The sequence below is a fragment of the Aegilops tauschii genome, chromosome 6 (assembly GCF_002575655.3).
Source record: "Aegilops tauschii subsp. strangulata cultivar AL8/78 chromosome 6, Aet v6.0, whole genome shotgun sequence".
Lineage (NCBI taxonomy): Eukaryota > Viridiplantae > Streptophyta > Magnoliopsida > Poales > Poaceae > Aegilops > Aegilops tauschii.
The window spans coordinates 476,742,460-476,765,812 of record NC_053040.3 but is presented as its reverse complement, the minus strand read 5'-3'; the positions used below and the strand labels follow the sequence as shown (position 1 = coordinate 476,765,812).

General features: G+C 46.1%; 2 long non-coding RNA genes and 1 pseudogene across 5 annotated transcripts; 2 read left to right on the top strand and 1 right to left on the bottom strand.

Annotated features, from left to right (window-relative positions):
* The first annotated feature begins 660 nt into the window (after positions 1 to 660).
* On the top strand, positions 661 to 7,291 carry LOC120966669 (uncharacterized). Of its 2 annotated transcripts, XR_012188227.1 has the most exons (8): positions 661 to 1,171; positions 1,280 to 1,307; positions 1,419 to 1,840; positions 1,920 to 2,018; positions 2,093 to 2,193; positions 2,480 to 2,622; positions 6,418 to 6,525; positions 6,978 to 7,291. It is a non-coding gene; the product is annotated as an uncharacterized lncRNA (long non-coding RNA). The 2 variants fall into 2 exon arrangements; XR_012188228.1 differs by lacking the exon at positions 2,093 to 2,193.
* Positions 2,940 to 5,618, bottom strand: LOC109742865 (wall-associated receptor kinase 1-like; annotated as a pseudogene).
* A 10,923-nt stretch (positions 7,292 to 18,214) lies between the features above and the next one.
* Positions 18,215 to 21,484, top strand: LOC120967213 (uncharacterized). Of its 3 annotated transcripts, none has more exons than XR_012188225.1 (4): positions 18,215 to 18,405; positions 18,508 to 18,750; positions 19,157 to 19,351; positions 19,723 to 21,484. It is a non-coding gene; the product is annotated as an uncharacterized lncRNA (long non-coding RNA). The 3 variants fall into 3 exon arrangements; XR_012188226.1 differs by lacking the exon at positions 19,157 to 19,351 and having other exon boundaries at positions 18,219 to 18,405; positions 19,723 to 19,972; positions 20,749 to 21,484; XR_012188224.1 differs by lacking the exon at positions 19,157 to 19,351 and having other exon boundaries at positions 18,227 to 18,405.
* Positions 21,485 to 23,353: the final 1,869 nt, after the last annotated feature.

The window sequence follows — 23,353 nt, the reverse complement described above, 5'->3', positions numbered from 1 at the left end:
CTCTTTTGACCACTTTAGAGGCGCACAAGGATCAGCAGTCCTTGTGAAGTGCAACATCCTAAACTCTTCATCATTCAGCTTCAGGCCTTCAGCACTATTGGACGTGTTAATGTAGCAACTCGCAACAGTCATATACTGAGAAAATACAGTCAATGGAACCACTGAATAGTTGCATGGAGCCAAGTGTTTGTCACCTGCGCGCATACATTATCTGGAAGGATGAGCCGCTGGTAGTCCTGCGAGTGAACATAGTGGCAGCACACATGATCGAAGCGCCACTGAAGACCGACCTCGTAATGCTTGTGGTACCGATTCTCCTCGAGATCGTCCATTCCCTGGTATTTCTCCTGTATCAATCAAACAATCCAAAAGCAGAGTAATTAAACACAAAACAGAGTCTAAATGACGCACAAAGTTTCTCATACAATGACCTGTATGTATGTATGTATGTATGTATGATGCTGTGATGGCAACACGCTACTTAAGGGCACCTCGTGGGCTCTAATGCGGCACAGCGCGAGGCGTTGGTTGAGCGCTTGAGCTGCTGCTCGTCCCACAAGGCCAGAGACTCCTCGTCGTCGTCGTCGTCGTCATCAGGGGGGCCCATCGTTCAGCCGCTCGAGAGTCGATCTCGTTGGAGAGCTTGTCGTCGTCCCAGTCGAGGCCTTGGATTTGCTCTTGGCCGCCGGAAGAATGCCTAGCGGTGTCCACCCGTGCAGTGCTGCCGAGATCGACTGGAGTGGGTGTGTTTTGGATCTTGGTTCTCTTCTCACCTGATCCTCGCGAGCTGCTGGAGCAGCCATTCTCCATCTCCAATCCAAACCCTAGCCTGTCCTGCCATTCTCCTTTTTTTTTTTTTGAGAAATGTTTCAGCAGAAAAGATGCAAGTTTTCTCTCGTCTCGGCCTTCGCCCGTTGTCAGTCAGAGACACCGCCCCTTCTGCCCCCTCCTCTCCGGCGACCCCTTGAAAAAAAAACCTGCTCTCCGGCGGTTCTCCCCCGCTCCCAAACGCCGCTGTCCAGTCTCGCCCGGGCCCGATGGATCGTCGGAGGGTTCGACGCTTAGGGGCTGCCATGCACCCCCTCCTCGCAGCTGCGGCCAGTGACGGTGCCACTCCCAGCACCGCCGCCGCCTCTCAAACCCGCGGCGGGAGCTCCGCAAGTGCCGTCAGGTGGGTGCCCTTGAGCTCCTCTCAATTCTGTTCCGGTTCGATTTCCGGTGCCTGGGTTGAATTGACTTTCTGAATCTTTCCGATGCCGCCGGGTTTGGGGAATTTCAGGCTCGACGTCGAAGCTGACATCGACCAGGTGTGGATTAGCAGTTTCACAGTGTCAAATCTATCAAGTATATTCGACGGCCGTCCTGGTTCATTCAACCTGACACGGGGGTTCTGAATTTTCGTGCGGCTGCTATTTCAGGGGACATCATACTTGGCTGATGAGCAGCACACGAGGGTGGCATCTGGGAGCTCTTCAGCGAGGCTCAGCGGAGTAACTAATTGACCTATCCCTTGATTCACTCAAATCTAGTGTTGCTGTGGGTTAATGACTGAATGTGTGCTAGTTTCTGCTATGACATGCCAACAATTCTCAGTTACAATAATGCATTCACATTGCTTTGTCGTTTGGAAAGGCAATATGACGTGGAAAACTTTCCTGTCATCAGACAATAAGTAGTATGAACCAGAATGTATATCCTAAAAAAGGAACCAGAATGTGAAATTCCATGATCTTGAGCAGTTCAAGGCTGCTTGGTATTGCTATCTTTAGATGGGAAAGTAAAACACATATGTAAAATTGCAAGCATGAGTACAGATGAATTTTCCAAGTAATGGATCCAGGTAAAAGCCACAAACTAAAGTTCCTCCTTTGATATTTTTCTCACAAACACGTGTCTAAACGTGTGTCATTTTATATTAGAAGAAACACCAGGAAGGCGTGAAGAGTACAGAAGAACTAGGCTACAACAGACTGTACAGAAGAATTAGGCTACAACAGAAGCTCGTACTATGGATCAACGTAAGCTTTCACATCAGTTGATTGACAATTATGTTGTAACTTATGGCTCAGTTCTTGAATTTACTTGTAACCAGGCAACCTGCCTGTCATGACTACCGCAATACAGCTACGTATGAGTACATAATCTCTACATATGGAGACAGACATGTCTCTTTCTCAAGTTCTTGGCGACATCGTAAGTTGGCAATCTCCAGGGAACTAGCTATTATTTTTACAAAACAGGGTACTAGATCTCATGTCACGGTGCTGTAAGTTGCTGATTTATGCGTGACTAATTATGTCCACATAAAGCAATGAAGGGACGTTTTGAACCATCAGCATAAACCAAGTTTGCAATTACTCAGCCGGGAAGCAAAATCTTTCTCTCTGAATAAGTTATATTCTGAACTTCTTTTTTCTTAACATAGCCAACATAGGCCAGTCTAGGACATATGAAACATAATTTGCTCTCCATTGTGTAGAAGAATGACAGTTCCTGGTGGGGTTTGCGGCTGAAGGATGCAGTGGCAAACGGTTTATCATGGGATGCAAAGTGCTATGCAATACATTGGGAAGCTTATTCATGTATAAGGAAGCTCTGACATCAAGAAAGTTCATTGAAAAGGTACAACTTTTTAGAAATAGTACCAACGTGCAGTTTCTGTACATAAACCATCTTGTAAGTTTAGTTTGTATGTTGCCTGCAAATCAAGTTGGTAGTTTTTTTCATAGTAGTTGCCTAGTCAATAAATGGAAAAAGATGAGTTGCAAATCCCTTTTATAAATTATGTATTTTTTCCATCCTAATAAATTATTGCGAGTTCTCTTTACATTCTATTGCTTTTTACATCTTTTTAATAAAAAAATGAAAAGCATTAACCAACTAATGGGCATATTTGCGCATTATTGATTTAGACCAATTCTACAATTTTACTGAATTGTACAACCCTTGAGAGGTTTAGATCACCTTTCTGCAACCATCGTATGTGCCTATGTTCTTATTACATCCGAAAAAACTCATATCTGAAAGGATATGCAGAAAAGATGGAACAAATATTTTGATCTACAAGCTATAGCTGTATGTACTGCTTGCTTCAAAATCAAGGACACAATCTTGTGTGAACTTGTAATTCACATTATGTCGTTCCATAGCAAGCAAACTTTGTTCCTCCTCTGGATTGGCATCTGCTTGAGCCCACGGGTGGTTGTGGTATCTCCTCAGCATCTCCAACCTCTCTGCAACCTCCTTCATCGTTGGCCGCTCCGCTCCACTCATGTTCAAGCATCCCATAACGAGGTGTGTGATCTCTTCGAGCGCTTCGATTGTCATCTCGTCCCTCACTTGGCTGTCCAGAAGGTCTTGGTGCTGGCCTACCTTCACTGCCATCATGAAGCATAAAACAAGGCTTCTATCTTCCTCTGGCCCGTCGAAGTACAGTGCCTTTTTCCTTGTCAGAAGCTCCAATAGGACAACGCCAAAGCTGTACACATCACTCTTATCAGTCAGCCGGCATGTCATTAGGTATTCTGGGTCAAGGTAACCGCAAGTTCCCTGCACCAATGTTGCCATCTTGGCCTCATCAGTTGGTGCCAGTTTTGATGCTCCGAAATCTGAAACTTTTGCTGTGAGCTTGTCATCCAACAGAATGTTTGCCGTCTTGACGTCTCCATGGAGAATCGGTGGCGAGGCTGAAGAGTGCATGTATGCCAGTGCCTCGGCTGCCTCTACTGCTATTCGAAGGCAGGTGTCGAAGCCTGTATCAGAGTCAAGGCCCCTACTACCATGGATGTAGTGGTAGAGTGTACCATTTGAGACGAACTCGTAGACCAACATTGGCACTTCTACTTCGAGGCAGCATCCAAGCAGCTTGACGACATTCTTGTGGTTGATCTGGGAGAGGATGAACATCTCCCTCGCGAATTCCTTGGTAGGGACCTCTTCCGTCGTCTTTGACTTCTTGACCGCCACCACTGTCTTGTCCTCAAGGACACCCTTGTAGACAATACCGTGCCCTCCGTGGCCAAGAACACGGCCGGCTGCGAAGTTGTTGGTCGCTTTCTCGAGCTCTTCCTTGGAGAAGATCTTGAACCCCCCACCCCCTTTGCTGGTGTCACTGTAGTTACGTATCTGCTGCTGCAGGAATACGCCTCCATTTAGCTCAAAGAATTTCTGCTTTGTTCTGATAAGTCTCCTTTTCTGGAGCCCCAAGTAGAGCCAGAAGGACATGAAAAATGGCAAGAACACACCAACGCTCACTCCTGAATACGGCATAGCATTACAGTTAGGTTTCGAAAACAAGATTGCAAGAGCAACCCATTTGCAGGATTGTCTGCTTACCTGTTACTACTTTTAGGGCCAATGTGAAATTGTCCTTTGGCCGGCAACCGTTCTCCGTCGTAGCATCTCCACTGGTCCCAGGAGGACATTGGCAAGTGTGGCTTCCCAAAGTATTTGTGCAGATGCCGTAGCATGATTGCTCTTCTTTGTGTTTACACTCGTCGATGTCTTCCATTTGGCAAAACAATTCATAAGATGAAGTGGCAGAAGGAGCAGGAAGCAGAACAATAAAACAGGGCATGGGTGTATACCTCTGCATCCGTCTTGTAGATAGGGGTTGCCCTCGTACCCCTTTGAGCAGTTGCACCGGTACCCAGTGCCATCTTCGGAGTCGATACAATCGCTGAGCATGCTCTGGCACGCATAGTCAGTTGTGTTGCGCCTGGCGGCGCTGCAGTTGCCAACGTTCCGGATCGCCCAGTCGAGGATGACAGGCACGGCAAAGTCTTTGGTCCAGTTGAGGTACTCGCTGTCACCGGTGTATCTTGTACTTAACCACTTGGTCTCCACCAGGAACACATACCGGCAGGTCGTTTTGTTGCTATAGAAGGCTATGTCTCTGTCTCGGTGCTCCTTCGTGAAGTCAAGCAGGAACGGCTCGTAGTAGTCGACAGCAGGGGGTATCGCGCTCTGGCAGCATGCCACGCCCGTGCAGGACCCCGGCGTGGTGAACTGCTGTGGCCGGCACACGGCCATGCAGCCACTGACATAGTAGCCAAGAGCGTCGATGAAGTAGCCGAGGCTGGAGCAGCCGAGCGTGACGAGCCGGTTCCTGGCCTGGGAGAAGAGGTAGTGGCTGCCAACAAGTGGCACGAACGTGGCGCCGCTCTGGCTGACGAGACGCCCCTTGTTGTCGTAGCATCGACGTGTTGCCCTCAGGTGGGCCCTGGCTTCACTGCTGGCGACCGACAGGCCGGTGATCCGGATGCCATAGCCTGTCACGGTGAGCCGTGGTGTTGAGCGGGTGTCATTGCACTCGAGCTGGAAGCCACCTCGGCCATCGTCGCGGAAGCAACCGGCGCCGATGCCAAAGGGGTAAGGGATGGTGATGTTGCCGCACTTGTCGCGGCAGCCTGGCCGCGCAACCTGCGGGGGTGGGTGCTGCTGCTCCTGAGCTGAGACTCGAGTCACTGGCAGTAGTAACAGCAGCACGAGCTGCATGATCAGTGTGGTCACCATTCTTGCTCTGCAGGTCTACTCAGAGACTGCTGAGGAAGTGGAAAGTGTTAGTTGCTGAAGAATCATGTTAGTCCATATATGCGCACCGATGCTGAAGAATCTGTTCACTAGCTAGGACTGGGTCAATTACCCAGCACTGGTTAATGATGTTCTCATTATGCTTTATCTAGAGTGCTGACAGCAAGGACACCTACCGGAGCTTTGGTGTTTAGTCAATGGCAGAACTTGTTTAACCAGCCAGCCCTTGGCAGAGCCACACATGTCGCCACATGTCAGTACAAAGAGTTTCTGATGATTATTCTGAAATTTTGGCATGTATACCTACCCAAAAAGAAAACCTTTGGTCTGTTAATGCTAGTGGAGCTTCAATTCGTTAATTGCACTGCCGGCAATCATTGGCTCTTTCATTATCTATGCAATTTAGCTGACCAGGATTACTACAGCCACCTAATCCAATCCAGCATGTGTGGCAGAAACTAGCATCGCCGCCTAGTTTGTTGTGAGAATGTTTTCTGTTGGAACTTGTTGTGGCAATCTTACATCCAAAAGAACTCGTATATAATAATATAAAGAAATGTGCAGAAAAAATGATCATTTTTTTAATTTACGAGCTAAAGCTGAATGTTTTGCTGCTTCCTTCAAATATCCAATCCAGCACGTGAGACATCACTCGAGACGAACACCGGCTAACTTACAAAACTAGCATGGTCGTTTAAATTTTTTTGTGAGAAGATTTCCTGTTGTAACTTTTTGTTGTCAGAATCTTCCTGGTTCAGTATCTATAACTCTATGCTGCTCGTAAAGAGAACGCAGGTCTAAGTAATTCGTACACTCAGTTAACATTTTGGTAGGAACATTTTGTTGCACGCATAAAGTCATATTTCTTCTTATTGACCTGGACAGGAATAGTGAACTTGGGCTCCTGCCTGTCAGCGAGCAGAAATATTTTGTCTCTCTGAATCTCTGACCCCGTTGAGAGTGCACACAGGCTTGACAGTAGTCGCGTCGCAGGTACGGAATGCTATAGGCTTTGAAACCGGTGAACTGGTGCTGGATTTCCTTGTTCTGTTTGCTGTTGTATCTTGCTGTGTATTACCGTCCTCTTATTAGTTTAATTAGGATGAAAAACTTGCAGTTTCACTCGCTTTGAGCACGACCAATTGTTTGTCGATGGAAATACAGTCGACCTTGTTCAAGTCTCTTTTGCTGTTTCTCTGAAATTGTTTATTGCCATGACCAATCGTCGTGCTTTCCCTTCTCAAAGATCATCAAGTTTCTCACCTGAACTAGATCAAGCAAAATGCCCACTATTTCTTCCATTACTACTGCTGTTGCTGCCTTACAATTAATGAACTGAAGCAGCATCATAAAACATAGCCGATGCTGGCATGCTGCATTACAGTTATTTGAACTATATTACTCAAGCATTCTTGGATCCTTGGATTCCCCAACACCTTTCACAGGGCTAATGAAAGTTCAGGACACGCCACGCTCGCCCTGTGACATGAACTGAATTATCAGGGAGTGTTCAGAGGAAGGGGCGGGAGCTTGAAACCCGGCACGGGCGTGACGGAATTGCCTTCCTCCCCACCAGCGTCCCGACTTCTTAACTTGCCTGGCGTAATGTGTAACAAATATAAAGATGAACTTGTGCTCACTTACAGAGATTGCATCACCGTTCAGTTTCCTTTTTTTGTGAGAATATTTTCTGTCGCTACTTTCAGTTGTGAGAATGTTTCCTCCTTCAGTATTTACAACTCTAAGCTGCTCATACTGAGATGAGAACGCAGATCCAACTAATTCGTACACTCACTTAACCTTTTGGTAAGAACATTTGTTGCATGCATAAGATTCATGTTTCTTCTCACTGACCTGCATTGGGATAATGAACATGAACTCCTGCCTGTCAGCGAGCAGATATATTCCTGCCCCACTGAATTTCTGATCCCATTGAGGGTGCACACAGGCTCGACAACGGTTGCTGGTATGAAATGAACTGGCCTTGAAACCGGCGAATTGGTGCTGGATTTCGTTGTTCTGTTTGTTGTGTGTTACCATCCTGTTACCGAAAAAGGCTTTCGCCCCGCTTTATATATAAAGCACCAATCAACAAGCACCCAGTACAAACACACGCCACGCCACCGCAACACACGCACACACCCAAGGCAGGATACATAGGCGCTGAGCGCAGCAACACCATCCCTAGTACTACCACCACGCAATGATGAAGTTACATATGACGAACCATGCGCTCCAAGGCGGCGCCTTCAGGAAGGGAACGACACCGGAGCGCCGCCACCGCCCGATCCAAAGATCAGAGTTTTCCCCGGAGCCGCATGACGGGCAATGAGAGCCGCGACGACGCCTTCAAGAAGGGAACGATCTTCGCCGCCGCCGGTCCGTCCGAAGACAGAACAAGTTTTCACCTCGGCCAACACTCATCGCCACCGAACGCCACACCCCGGCAACCACGCCGCCCACACGGCCAAGATGACCGGGCAGCACCAAGGCACGGGCTCTGCCCACGAGCACCGCGCTACCACCACCTGGGCCGCCACCCCAGCATCCAAGACCTCGACACCACCTCACCCGAGACCCGTCGCACCCCAACGAAAGAGACGAGCGGAAAGGTCCACCTTTCGCACCCCTGGGCGACCCCCAGCATCGAGACCCATAGGTCGGCCAAAACTGGCATCCACCGACCCGTCCTGCTGCCCCGAGCGCGAGACGAGCTCAGTCCTGCAGCATCGAGAGGGGGACGAGGTCAGTCCTGCTGCACCGTGCGCGAGACGAGCTCGGTCCAGCCGCATCAGGCGCGGGACGAGCTCGGTCCTGCAGCACCGGGACGCGAGACGAGCGGTGGACCGCAGCTGGGAGAGGACCAGCCCTTCGACGAAAGTAGCACCGGACGCCGAGGAGAGGGATCGAAGGCCGAAACAGTCCACCTGCAAACGAGCCGACGCCGACGGAGAAGCCAACCGTCGTTGCAGCCAGAACCGCCGAGCTGCCGTGTAGATACCAAGCAGCAGGGAGGTCACCATACCACCCCGCGCCGCCGTAGCCCACGACCAGAGCAGCCACCACGCCGAGCCGCTGCCCAAACCCGCGCCGCTCGCCGGGACCAAGCCTAGATCCGACAGAGCACGCAACCACCGGACGCACCTCCTCCCGCCAGCCCTGCCGCCAAAGCACCAGCAGGATAATCTTATAATGCTACCGTCAATCAAAGCAAGATAAGATGCATAAAAGATAAACATCACATGCAATCAATATAAGTGATATGATATGGCCATCATCATCTTGTGCTTGTGATCTCCATCTCCGAAGCACTGTCATGATCACCATCGTCACCGGCGCGACACCTTGATCTCCATCGTAGCATCGTTGTCATCTCGTATATTTATGCTTCTACGACTATCGCTACCGCTTAGTGATAAAGTAAAGCATTACAGGGCGATTGCATTGCATACAATAAAGCGACGACCATATGGCTCCTGCCAGTTGCCGATAACTCGGTTACAAAACATGATCATCTCATACAATAAAATATAGCATCATGTCTTGACCATATCACATCACAACATGCCCTGCAAAAACAAGTTAGACGTCCTCTACTTTGTTGTTGCAAGTTTTACGTGGCTGCTACGGGCTGAGCAAGAACCGTTCTTACCTACGCATCAAAATCACAACAATAGTTCGTCAAGTTAGTGATGTTTTAACCTTTTGAAGGACCGGACGTAGCCACACTCGGTTCAACTAAAGTTGGAGAAACCGACACCCGCCAGCCACCTGTGTGCAAAGCACGTCGGTAGAACCAGTCTCGCGTAAGCGTACGCGTAATGTCGGTCCGGGCCGCTTCATCCAACAATACCGCCGAACCAAAGTGTGACATGCTGGTAAGCAGTATGACTTGTATCACCCACAACTCACTTGTGTTCTACTCGTGCATATAACATCTACGCATAAAACCTGGCTCGGATGCCACTGTTGGGGAACGTAGTAATTTCATAAAAAATTCTACGCACACACAGGATCATGGTGATGCATAGCAACGAGAGGGAGAGTGTTGTCCACGTACCCTCGTAGACCGAAAGCGGAAGCGTTAGCACAACGTGGTTGATGTAGTCGTACGTCTTCACGATCCGACCGATCCAAGTACCGAACGTACGGCACCTCTGAGTTCAGCACACGTTCAGCTCGATGATGTCCCGCGAACTCCGATCTAGCAGAGCTTCACGGGAGAGTTCCATCAGCACGACGGCGTGGTGACGGTGATGATGTTGCTACCGACGCAGGGCTTCGCCTAAGCACCGCTACGATATGACCGAGGTGAAATATGGTGGAGGGGGGCACCACATACGGCTGGAATAGATCAACATATCAACTTGTGTGTCTAGAGGTGCCCCTCTGCCCCCGTATATAAAGGACCAGGGGAAGGAGGCGGCCGGCCAGGAGGAGGGCGCGCCAGGGAGGAGTCCCACTCTCACCGGGAGTAGGACTCCCTCTTTTCCTAGTTGGAGTAGGAGGGGGAAAGGAAGGGAAGGAGAGAGGGGGAAGGAAAGGGGGCGCCGCCCCCTCCTTGTCCAATTCAGACTAGAGGGGGAGGGGGGTGCGCGGCCAGCCCTAGCCGCCCTCCTCTTCTCCACTAAGGCCCATCTTGGCCCATTAAACTCCCCGGGGGGTTCCGGTAACCCCCCAGTACTCCGGTATATGTCCGAAACTCCCCGAAACCATTCCGATGTCCGAACATAGTCGTCCAATATATCGATCTTTACGTCTCGACCATTTCGAGACTCCCCGTCATGTCCGTGATCATATCCGGGACTCCGAACTACCTTCGGTACATCAAAACACAAAACTCATAATACCGATTGTCATCTAACTTTAAGCGTGCGGACCCTACGGGTTCGAGAACTATGTAGACATGACCGGGACACGTTTGGGACTCCAAACAACCAATAGCGGAACGTTAAGCGTGCGGACTCCAAACAACCAATACCGGGACATGTCTCGACCATTTCGATACTCCTCGTCATGTCCGTGGTCACATCTGGGACTCCAAACAACCTTCTGTACATCAAAACACATAAACTCATAATACCGATAGTCATCGAACGTTAAGCGTGCGGACCCTAGGGGTTCCAGAACTATGTAGACATGACCGAGACACTTCTCCGGTCAATAACCAATAGCGGAATCTTGATGCTCATATTGGTTCCTACATATTCTACGAAGATCTTTATCGGTCAAACCGCATAACAACATACGTTGTTCCCTTTGTCATCGGTATGTTACTTGCCCGAGATTCGATCGTCGGTATCTCAATACCTAGTTCAATCTCGTTACCGGCAAGTCTCTTTACTCGTTTCGTAATACATCACCCCGCAACTAACTCATTAGTTACAATGCTTGCAAGGCTTATAGTGATGTGTATTACCGAGTGGGCCCAGAGATACCTCTCCGACAATCGGAGTGACAAATCCTAATCTCGAAATACGCCAACCCAACAAGTACCTTTGGAGACACCTGTAGAGCACCTTTATAATCACCCAGTTACGTTGTGATGTTTGGTAGCATACAAAGTGTTCCTCCGGTAAACGGGAGTTGCATAATCTCATAGTCATAGGAACATGTATAAGTCATGAAGAAAGCAATAGCAACATACTAAACGATCAAGTACTAAGCTAACAGAATGGGTCAAGTCAATCAAATGACAACTCATGTCTATGGCTAGGAAACTTAACCATCTTTAATTCAACGAGCTAGTCAAGTAGAGGCATACTAGTGACACTCTGTTTGTCTATGTATTCACACATGTATCAAGTTTCCGGTGAATACAATTCTAGCATGAATAATAAACATTTATCATGAAATAAGGAAATAAACAATAACTTTATTATTACCTATAGGGCATATTTCCTTCACTTTGAACTTCATACTTGCACTTTGTTTAATAAATGGTTGTGTACATCGAAATAATGCAGAGGTCGAGGGTATGCCTCAATTTCAAAAGAAAAACGTCTATACATCGTCGCTCGCATAGACTCGGCTCGCATTTGCGATGCGTGTATGCCTCAACGTCTATACGTCGGTCTTTTGCCTCGCAAACCCGATTAGCCAGCGCTAACTGGCCCGTGATTGCTTCCTCGGCTCTACGTACGGCAAGAGCAGCCTAATTAAGCCGCACATCGGATTTGTAAGCGAGCCGTGTGGGACTATTAAGCAGCTGTAAGTACACGCGGCCTAATTAAGCAGTAAGCGCACGCTGGACGGCCCAGCGGCCGGTCGCGGCCCGCTAGGTTGCTGTCCTCAGTGCAGGTCGCCGGCGTGTGACCATCAGTGAGGAGAGATATTTCCGTCACTCTGAATGAATCTCCGATCCTGTCAAGGGTGCACACAGGCTCAACGAATGGCTGCAGGTACGAAATGCTATAGGCTTGAAACCGGTGAACTGGTGCTGGATTTCCTTCGTCTGTTGTGTGTATCTTGCGGTGCACTGTCCTATTTTTATTTTTATTTTGAAAAGGAGGAAAGCCCTCGCCTCTGCATCCGAATGATGCATGCAATCATTTTATTAACAAAAACACGCCAGAGTTTAATTAGGTTGCAATTTAACAAGTGCAAGCTTTCTCTCTTCGGGCACAACTTAAGCAGTATGGGGTTCATGTTCAACTCTGTCTGGTTTGATGTTTTCTGAAATCGTTTATGCCATGACCAATCGTCGTCCTTTCCCTTATCGACAGATCACCACGCCGACGCTTTCTCAAGAACCGAACTAGATCAAGCACAATGCTCACTGTTTTACTCCGTTACTATGTACAGCTTATGCTGCAACCTTACAGTTACTGAACGAAGGCGGCATCATACTTAGTAACTTATTAAACATAGCAGACGATGCTGCCTTACTTATTGAAATAAAGCATCGTTGAACACTCCGACACCTTTGGTGACAGACCTAGTGATGGTCAATGCCACGGCATGCATGCATGCTCACCCTGTGATGTGATCTCTTCTCAGGGAGCGTTGGGAGGAAGGGGCGGGAGCTTGAAACCAGGCACGGGCGCGATGAACTTGCCTTCCGCCCTGCTGGCGTCGCGGCGCCTTTCCTCCTCGCCTGATACATCGTGTGTAAACACATCAGCATGAGGGCACATTCAAGAATATCCGCATCAGGGAACGACAATTATGTGTAGATTAATTACCAGTACTTTCCTCTGCCGGCTTCTCTTTGTGTGACCCTTTTTGTACCACCAGAAAATTATCAACGCAATGATGCAGAGTCCTCTACCTTTTTCAATCGAAGAAATGGCGCGGCGTCGGGCAGCAGCAGCAGTATCTGATAGCTGCATGCCACTAGGCGGCCCTCCCTTCATGCCTTGCATCCAGCCGAGGCTTGGCCGGGTGTGTCGTCCCAGCGGCACGGCGTGGCCATGGGCGAGATCGCCGGCCACCAGGACGAGTAAAACCAGAGCCATGAGCGCTGTTTCGGACGCCATTTTTTGCCCGTCTCTCACTCTTTTGCTCGCTGCTCGATCTACCCAAAGCATCAGTAGTCTGCACTGCACATGGCCGGAGAGTGCATATATGTAGCACGAGTCTCCATCGGTGCGTGAGCTGCTAGCCAGCCAGAGGAGATTACTGCTACTATTCCGCGCGCTCGTAGTCGTAGCGTGGGTCTTTGATGAGACGATGAATGCGTAGCACATGAATGCAGGAATCCGTATCTTGTCCATCGGCAGTACCCACTGCGACTGCGATCCATCACATATCCTCGTGAAAACATTCCACAGAGCAGGTTGGAACTGCCGTCTGTCTACCGTATTGCAAACAAAAAACTATTTATACCAAAAAACACATATAAATAAAAAAACAGAAGAGCAAAAGTAAAAAAGAAAAAAATGGCACAAAACTAATAATACTGGAAAAACCTGGAAGAAACAAATAAAAGGAGCGAAAAAACGCATATATTGTTCAATCTAGTGTTTGCGAGAAATTTGCATTTATGTTCTACACTCTTCTTTAATTTAGTCTTTATACTCATGATATTCGGACCATACAACTGTTTCTACACTCTTCTTCAATCTAGGACGCGGTTTTTTACCAGCGTTTCCGTATGTAGCGGAAATCCTACCTGTCAGCGAGCAGAAATATTTTGTTTCTCTAAATCTCTAACCATGTCGAGGGTCGCAGGTACGAAACGCTATAGGCTTAAAAATAGTGAACTTTTTTTGATAATGGGCGATTTTATTATCTCAAAATATAGCATCAAGAGAATACAAAGCACTATGAGTAACACCCAGCCTCTGCATAACTAGAATGCACACAGCCAAATTCAAAAGTCTAACAAAAAAAGTATGAAATAAAAACAGATAAATTGGCAACAGTAGAGTCCTATAGACTGACACTATGCCTATATTGAAGGAGGTGGCGGATGGATCCGTAGGTTATGCTGCCACCCATGTTGGAGAAAAACCTCCATAGCCACTTGTTTCAATCGCGTACACACTGCCTTGAACAACGGTTGGTACTCTGGTTGTTATAGTATAGACCACGTACGTAGTAAGTGCGTACACCGGAAAATAACTTGTAGAGAAGAAGCATTTTTGTCATTAAAAATCAAATTATTTCTACATAGGCAAAGCGGCCAAATTAAGGCATACGCTCCCACCCTTATTAGTGTTTTGAACTTATTTGGAATACCCGTCCAACCAATGACCAAAAATGTTGGCAACACTTGTGGGCGGATACAAATTTGACGCTACTTGGATGACTGACAACGTAAAACATGCAAACTTGCATTGGAAAAAGAGGTGTATGATTGTCTTGTTATGAGTACAAAAACAACACTTCTTACTCCCTGGCCAGTTGCGTCGTGCGAGGTTGTCTTTGGTTAAAACAACTCTCCTACGAAGATACCACATGAAGATTTTCACTTTTAGTGAAATTTTGGACTTTCAATTTTTTTTATTACTCACTGGTATCTAAAAATGCGTGAGCGCACGGTACATAGTCTACTGTGAAAGACCCAGATGTAGTAGGGTTCCAGCGAAACACATCCCCGCCTTGTGTCAGGCTAATCGAATCTAGCCGGGATAAAAGATTATGCGATGACACAAGTCAGGGGCCAATCAAATCCCGCCTGAACGAAATATTTGACGAGGATGAACTAAGCACGTGCACAATAGTATTATTCTTATCGCGAGCAATGGTATATAAGGCTGGATATTGTTTTCTGAGATTGGCATTGCCTAGCGAGATGTCTTCCCAAAAATGAATCACCGACCCGTCCTTTATCGCGAGAGATCCAAAGTGAAAGAGATGTTTCTTGTTCTACCTGTTGTGTTTATCTTGCTATGTATCACCGTCCAATTGTGAATTTAATTAGGATGTAACTAAGAAGTGTTGTGGCGGCATGCTGGGGTTGGGATGGGGCTTGGGGCACGGTGGGGTTCAGGGTTTGGGTGCGGCAAGAGTGGCGGCGACGCGGGTTGGGTTGGTGATGGGGTTTGGGGCGCGGTGGGGATGGGGATGGGGTTTGGGGTGCGGCGGCGCAGAAGAGTCGCTTCTGGAGATAGAGGGACGTGTTCATGGCAGCTAGTGTTGGAACTGCATTGATGATGTTTGGGGTTTTGGTGGAGCGGTGACATTTTGTCATGCGAATGTCTCGTGCGTGCATCGTGCGGAACGGACAGACAATTTTGCTGTGGAGTAACTGTTTATGTTCCTCACCCGCGAGGAAAGGCAATTTGTGAATCTAGCTAAGCATATTAGATAATTGAATCATACGCAAAAGTACAATCAAGAGCATATTTGGTTCTTCGAAGACTATAGGTCTATTACTAAACTCAACTTGCATGTCACATTTGATATGCCCTAGAAGATTCCACGAATATGATTGACTAATATACATTAGAAACCACTATTAAAATATTTAAGATTCAGGAATATCTACCACGACATTCAATAATATTAAAAGATAACTGCACACACGCATATATATACGATATACAATATACAATTTATGCAATACTAGAAAATTAATTTAAGTATTTTTTTAACAAACATTATAATTTTTAATACATCTTGCAATTTAAATTTTTTTAAATCAAAATTTTCAATGTTGTACATTACAACTGTATAACAACAAATAATTTAACGATTATTTGGAAACATTATTGTTTGGCTGAGTAATAAAAAATTATATTGATTAAAATTGTTGTATGGTACACTTAGTTTAATATAAGTATAAAAGTTTTTTATAAAAAAATAATTTTTTTATTACGCCTTGAGCCCAAAAATGTTTTTGACTGATGCTGCTTATTGAAAAGAAACGCTAACACTATTGTACTACTATGAATACATCATCAACGACACATTTCATGAACAGTAATATTGAGATATAATGCTTTTCCCCAACCTACAATTTCAAGTATATAGAAACAAAGAGATTAAGCATAAAAATATTAATGCTTATAAATATAACTAGTACAAAGTGACCCCCGTTGCTTAACACTTTAGAAATCGGATAGTCACTTAAAGTCCCTGATGATACATTTTTCGGACTTAACCATGATTAAGGCACGTAACGGTAGGGGCAGAGTCCTCGCTTTGGACCACCAGTACTATGTCCACGTCTTTCGGCAGGTGCGTGTTCGTAATTAAAAACCTTGAAGACATCAATGTCACTTTTATCCTCTCGAAATTATCCCCTCGAAGTTATGAATAACAGATACAGGCTCTGCCAGTTGAGCCGCAACACCACGTGCTTGGGAAAGCCGGCCCTTTTAGTTCGTATCGTGTCTTAGTTTGATAACAATGAAAATGCAGCTTGTACACTGTGATGTGGATTGTTAATTCTGAAATTTGTTCATTCTTTTTCAATTTTGTTTCTAATCAATGTGATTATGCCGTACATTCTGGATCTGCTTGGATCAGGCTTTTTTAACAAAAAATTCGATCATTTTTCGTTCAAATTTCCACCAATTTTGGGTCTAATTTTCAAATGTTAGTTTGTGCTTCTCTTCTGAATTTTTCCCAAAAAAATCTGAAATACCGGACTTCGGCCATTTCGTTGGGGCCCGGTAAAAATGTAAAAACGAAATCCGAAACCTTAGTTGCCGCGACCGTCCACTTCTTTAGTGTAATATTAATTTATTTACTTAGATATATAATGGTATGAGTGTGACTCGATCTATATGTTCCAAATTTAAGAATGATCATGCAGATAGACAAGGAGCTACAGTCGCAACTTTGTAGGCAATATCAATGAATAATCATAAATTTGCAAGAGATGGTGAAACTGTATAATAAAAAATAACATCGGCCAGGAGAGAGACACAACATCGACAGTTGAGAAATTGAACACGTTTGACTGCGATATACGCGTATGCATGCGGTTGGAAGCAGGGACGAGTCGAATCTTTCTCACGTGAAAAGAAATAGACAAAAAGTAAATTTAGAATTATGCACAGAACTACATGCCTAATTTTAGATTTTAAAATATACAAAACACAAAAGTTGCAATAAAATTGAGCAACTATGGTTCTAGGTTTATCAATGTGTGACTAGGCCAAAAACTAAAATAGCACTCTCAGTTTGGCAGCTCAAGAAAGTGGACTTTCAATTAAGATAAATTTACGTCTCGGCTCGTAATTTTTCTAAACACAGTGCAGGCGCAAACGCTCATACACACATACACTCACTCGTATGAACGCACACATGCACATCCTACCCCTGTGAGCACATTCAAGAGACTGAACCGACACATCATCTTGAGATTGACGAAGTTACCATACGCGTCTTCGTAGTCGACAGGAACAGCTCCTCCCAATGGACGAACATCTCTAAAAAGTTTCCACCATAAAGAACCTAATAATCTGAGCTCGCCAAACAACTTGGGACGAACAAAACACCATCACCATTTGTTGCAGGGCCCTAGTCAAAGCAGTCCTCACTTCTCAAGCCGCATATCCATACACCCCATTTGTCATTCCTCCGACTGTCACCCACAATCTAAACAAAATCGAGCGCACCTTCCTTCGGGCGGGAACAAACAAAGTGACCGGTGTCTAGTGTAAAGTTAATTGGGAGGCCATTTGCCAGGGGCGGGCCCAGGATTTTAAGAGTGTGTATTCAAAATTTAGAAGGCTTGCAATTTTTTTACAACCCCTTGTTTATTTTGGCATGTATAAATGATTGTGGCACTATTTTATAGAACTGTATAGGGTATAAAAGACATAAAATAGGGGAATAGTATCACAGAATCATATAATTGATCGTAACTTGATATTTTTTAATCTGAGATTATAACTTGAAATTGTTCAACATATGAAAGTACTGATTACTCTGGATCTGAAGCACCCCCGTAAAAATGAATCATAGATGTCCATCTAAGAATTAACTGAAAAGGCCGTAAGGAAAGAGAGCAGCAATTCAGTGCCCGAGCGCAGCTGGACCCGAAATCGTTCGCGTTGGTTATGGTCTGGGGATTCGTAAAATTCTATCTGACACGCCTGCGCCGATTGCATTGAAAAAGCGAGATACAGCTCGCGTACGTAGGGAACAGTGCGTCGAAGCAGGCCCAAACCGTATGGGTCGATGGCCGTCGGCGCGCGGTTTTGCCTGGTCCGTGGATCAGAAAGTTTACTTTTTAGGACGTTTCAACCTGAGTCGTCGTGTAACAGCCGGACCCCGTGCGCAACTGGTCGTTGTGGGGCCGCCGCTTTGCAAAGCTACAGTGCCACCAACCCCAATCCTAGGTGCTTCTCGAAACCAGCCGCCGCCGCGGACAGCCATCCACTATCCTCCCAGGGCAGTGGAAGGATGTGGTGGCTCCGGCTAACCAGCGATAGAAGATGCTGGCCTGGAGTTCCTGTTGGATGTTGTCGACAGGTAAGTGAATCCTGCCTACTCTGAGATCTCTCAGTTTTCGGTGTCCACTCGACAGGGCCGCCTGACCATGGTTGCGCCGCCCCCCTTGGGCTTGACTTGCAGGTTTCCAGTCCGGGGAGAGTTTGGGACAGCTTGGACCAACCAGATCTGGTTCCTCTGGCGGTCCTTCCGCGGATTGCTGACACGAGCGCTGAGCCGGCTCACTCGAATGCCGGCTACTGGTGCGGCCAGCGTGTTGGCGGCGCTAGCCAGGGTAGGCCGCAGGGCGACGGGCGCCGGCGGCGGGAGGCAGTCGGCAGAGTCGACAGACAGGGTGAATCCGGAGGCGCCTGGATGGACAAAAAGGTACGGCCTGAAGCCAATCCTGGCCACCTGTTTTATCGTTTTGTTGAATGCTGCTCTGGTGTCGTACGACGGGGGTGAAATTCGCTGCCATGCTAGTTGTAAGTACGACCCGCTGACCAAATAGGATGAAAATGTTCGTTCATGTGGTGTAGGATGCGAATAGATAGTTCTGGGGGAGATTGCTTATGCTCCCACACCGTAGATGGTCCCATGATACAGTTTTTAGAAAAGGACATTTAGGCCTCCTTTGGTTCATAGGATAGGAATGTTATAGGAATAGGAAAGTCATAGCAAGTGAGATGACATGCATCTCAATCCCTATAAAGACAGAAATGTCATTTGATGCATAGGATAGGAATTTTTCCATTGAGTCTAAGCTAATTTTTTTTTCCTCCAAAATGTGAAGGATTGAATCCTATCCTATATAGGAATAGGAATCCATTCCTACAAACCAAAGGGCTTCAAAGGAATTTTTCCTTTGCAAATCCTATCCTATAGAATTCCTACAAATTTCCTACAAACCAAAGGAGGCCTTAGATGCTGCGGAAAATTGTGGAAAAGTTGCAGTGTCCAGACTCCAGAAGGCATGTGTATACAATATGTAAGAAGTTCAAGTCAAGACTCGAAATGCACTCGTAGAAACAAATATGACAAATCTGATTGTGAATATTGTCACTCTGGCTTTTGTATATTTTAGGACACCATTCATACTGAATTTGTCTTTTCTGTTTCCTGGCAAGTTTTATGTGAAAACTTTATAGATTGTAGGCACATGCCTTGTGGGCGCTCAAAATCTTGTTATTTTTTTTAAAACATTTGAATATGTTTCTTGAAAAATGGAAGCATGGTGGCATGTAAGGTGTGGTCGCATCTGATATTCATCCAGCAGTCCTGCTTGCCAACATTTCATTTTGGAGCTCCCGTGTTCCCTCCTGTGGAAACTTACAAAGATTTTATTCACTGGAAAATCAGATTACATCTTGGGAGTGCGCTGCCGGACAGAAAACAGTGTCCATCTTGGATGAGTGCCCTAGAGCAGTCAACTCGCAAGTATGCAGAGGAAGCGACGAAAAGTGTAGTTTGTCCTGAACTATGTCTTAGTTTCTACTCACTTGGCGAGGCGTACGACTTGTACAATATGTATTCCTGAGAGATCGGATTACGGATAAGGTATGACAAGCGCCCTGTAATGGTGTCAATCCTCCAAGGCTCCAACCCCCAGGTTTGGCTTTATCTGCCTTATTTTCTTTTGTTCCTTCTGGATGATACTTAGTGATTTAGTGCATGGATGCACAACAGGGAGATTGGATGCTAGATTTGCTAAGTTCTGTGAACATGTTAGATGGAACTAAATTAAGCATGCTATTTGCTGATTTTTTTCCTCATATGCACACACTAACGGTGGCTACATGGTCGCTAATTGAAATTCTTTCTTAATGTAAATTGTATCTGGAACAGCCAAATAGGGAAATTAGTGTTTGTTTTTTCTGATGGAACAGAGAAACCACATGATGCATGGATGGGGAAAAAAATCTTAGTATTGGCCACCTCCTTCGTTGCAAAATTTCAGACTCCCAAACACGATGACAGAATGTCGTGGCTACTGAATGTGTTGGTCCTGCTGTATTTAGCTACCTGTTATACTACTATAACTACCATATCTGGCTATTAGATTCCATCTTAGGACCAAGTTCGCATTTGAGGAACAATATATGAACATGCACCAATGAAAAGTGTGGTAATTTACCTGCGGTGGCAGTTAATTATTATTAATGTGTGAAATCATGCCAATCAAACTGGACAGCTCATCCTAGGATAAATTAGGATATCAATTTGTAATCCTTTGTGCATTACCATAGTGTGTATTTATCAACATGGACAGCATGAGCGTACAATTATTAGCGTATATGAAAATTTACTTGACCTTTATATTAGTTTTCTTAGTATTTTTCTTTTAAAGAAGTTTATGCTCTTAATTATCATCATTCCTCTTATTAGACCGAAGATTTGAGAGATAGAGTCCACTAGAAAGTGCTCGAGGAGGATTGTTTGGGGGGTTCTACAATTTTCTTGGTAATATGCAATGGTAAATATAACTGAATATTCTGCCAATTTTGTCACAAAATGATATAACTGTATGAGAACTACTATATATCTACTGTAATCACCCTGTTATTTTTGTCTCTTTCATTCTTTTCGAAATCCTTTGTGGATTTCAGTAACTATATGAGAACCAGATGAAGTGTTTGCATCTTTGATTCATCTTTTTGCCTCACACCAGTGCAAAAATCACATTAATTTCCCCCTGCTATTACCAATATCATGAATATCTGTAGGGTCCTCTGGGTAGAGCACACCAATTAAATCAACGTGAAGACTGTCTCCTACAGGAAGATGAGTTCCTCTTCAGTTCCATGTAAATTTATTACAGCGAGGAGGTCATCATCATGTCTAAACTGCGGACGGGAAAGGCAGCATCACCTCACCTTTTGTTGAGTAGCAACAATCGAGTAGTGGTAGTCAGCTTCAAATCATTTGATGTTTAGGTTCCGATTCTCTCTTATCTGAATTGTTGCATGCAGCTTTCAGTTTGTAGCAGGTTTCCTTCTTATTACTACCATCTTGCACATTTATATATGTGTGGGTTTACATAAATTCAGTTTCGATTGTTCTTCCTTTTGCCGATGTTTGTATTTAGCTGAACCACCGTCTATTTTTACTGGAATTGGTCACAGTTGGTTATCCTTCATCATATATTTTATATGTTGTGCGCATATTTTATATCTTCTATACACTGGAGTGGAGAACGGTGGGAGAGGGTGGGATGCCGGCACCGGAGCGGGTGGGAGGAGGAGGTGGGTGCACTCAGCAGCGGACAAGTGCAACAATGGTTACTGCCTGAATCAGATCAGATGGTTAATCCTTTTTTAACAGGACTCGGCAAAAAGGCAGTTACGTAAAAATGGTGCATCGTTTTTCTTGGCTTGTTCCTAGGTGGCGAGGTGATCCAGTTTGTATACTTGCTAACTATTACGACCGAGTAGAGATCCAAGCCAGGTCCATCAGAGAACAGTGCTGCTAAACCTGGTGCCTTCCCGCTGGGACCGGATGGGTGGGTGCCTGTTAAATCCTCCGTGAAAGAGACGGCTCAGGAAAAAGGCTGAGCCGCGCGCCCACGGTCTGTTCCGTGTGCATGGTAACGCCTGCTCACGCAATGAATGCGCACATGCCGTCGCATTGTTTAAATCCGATACTGGTAAAATACGGCTGAGAATACCATGTTGTGCACAGATCCGCACGCGAGCTGACGGTTACGATTTCAGGAGCAGCTGAGCCTGAGCTCAGAATCGAATATTCGGTAAAGAAAGCACATCCCATGGAGAAAAAATATCTGAAAAAGATCGATGTGTCCACTGACGCACGAACTCGGTGCCTTGACCCATGACTCAATCTGCACCCTGGATGCATGCGCGGCGTCGTCGGGTGCCGGCCTGGCGCCGTGGCCGATGACCCTGCCGCCGTGCGGCGCAGCGTGCTTTCTGGCGATGAGAATTGGGAGGAGGTGCCAGATCGGTCACGGCTTCGTGCGATTGCCCCCACGTCCACGACATGAATTTTGAATTGGGCTGGGACAGGCCGGAAGGAGAATTGGGCCATTAGGCCATGTTGGTGCGGGGAGGGGGAGAAACAGGAGCAGGTGGGCTGGCTAATCCATGGGGTAAAAGTGTATACAACCTGTGAACCTCTTTGTTTTCATACAGTACATGGTACAAACTCTCTATATACGTAATATTTTGCCAAAAACAATGGGTATTCACTTGAATACCCATGAATTGATCTGGGCCTGCCCCTGCCATTTGCCATCCCACTGAGTTAGGAGAGCTTGGTATCCTTAACCCTGAAAAAATCCCTAGAGCTCTTAGGCTCCGCTGGCCATGATACGAGTGGAACGACCCTTCAAAGTTATAGGTGGGTATGGAGAACCCATGTGATGAATTCGACCTTGAGGTATTCTATGCCTCCACCAACATCACCGCGGGAAATGGAGCTCACACATAGTTTTGGGACTCACCTTGGGTCAATGGGAGCAAACCAAAGGAGATCGCCCCGCTCATCTTCGAGGCATCCAAGAGGAAAAGGTGGAAGGCTAGAGAGGCAATGAAAGATGGCACATTGGTTAATAAAACACCGAACACTTGGACGTTGGGCTTCATTCGGGAATTTATCACCCTTTGGGTGTGCCTTCACAACACCCCATTACAAAAAGATGTTGAGGACGACATTGTTTGGAAGATCGCTTCGAATGGACACTACTACTCCACATTCATATAACATGTCTAGTTTTTGGGAACAATCCACACTTCCATGAAGTCAATAATTTGGAAGCCATGTGCACCCTCGAAGGTCAAGTTCTTTGATTGCTTGCCATCCAAGATAGGATTTGGACTGCCGACCACTTGGCCAAGCATGGATGACGGCATTGTGGGATTTGCCCCCTATCTAAATGTACAAACAAAACCACAGCATATCCCTTGCAGAAGTACCGCTGCACCTTAAGGATTTTGGGGATGGTAAATGATTGGCTTCAACTCTACGCGGTTAA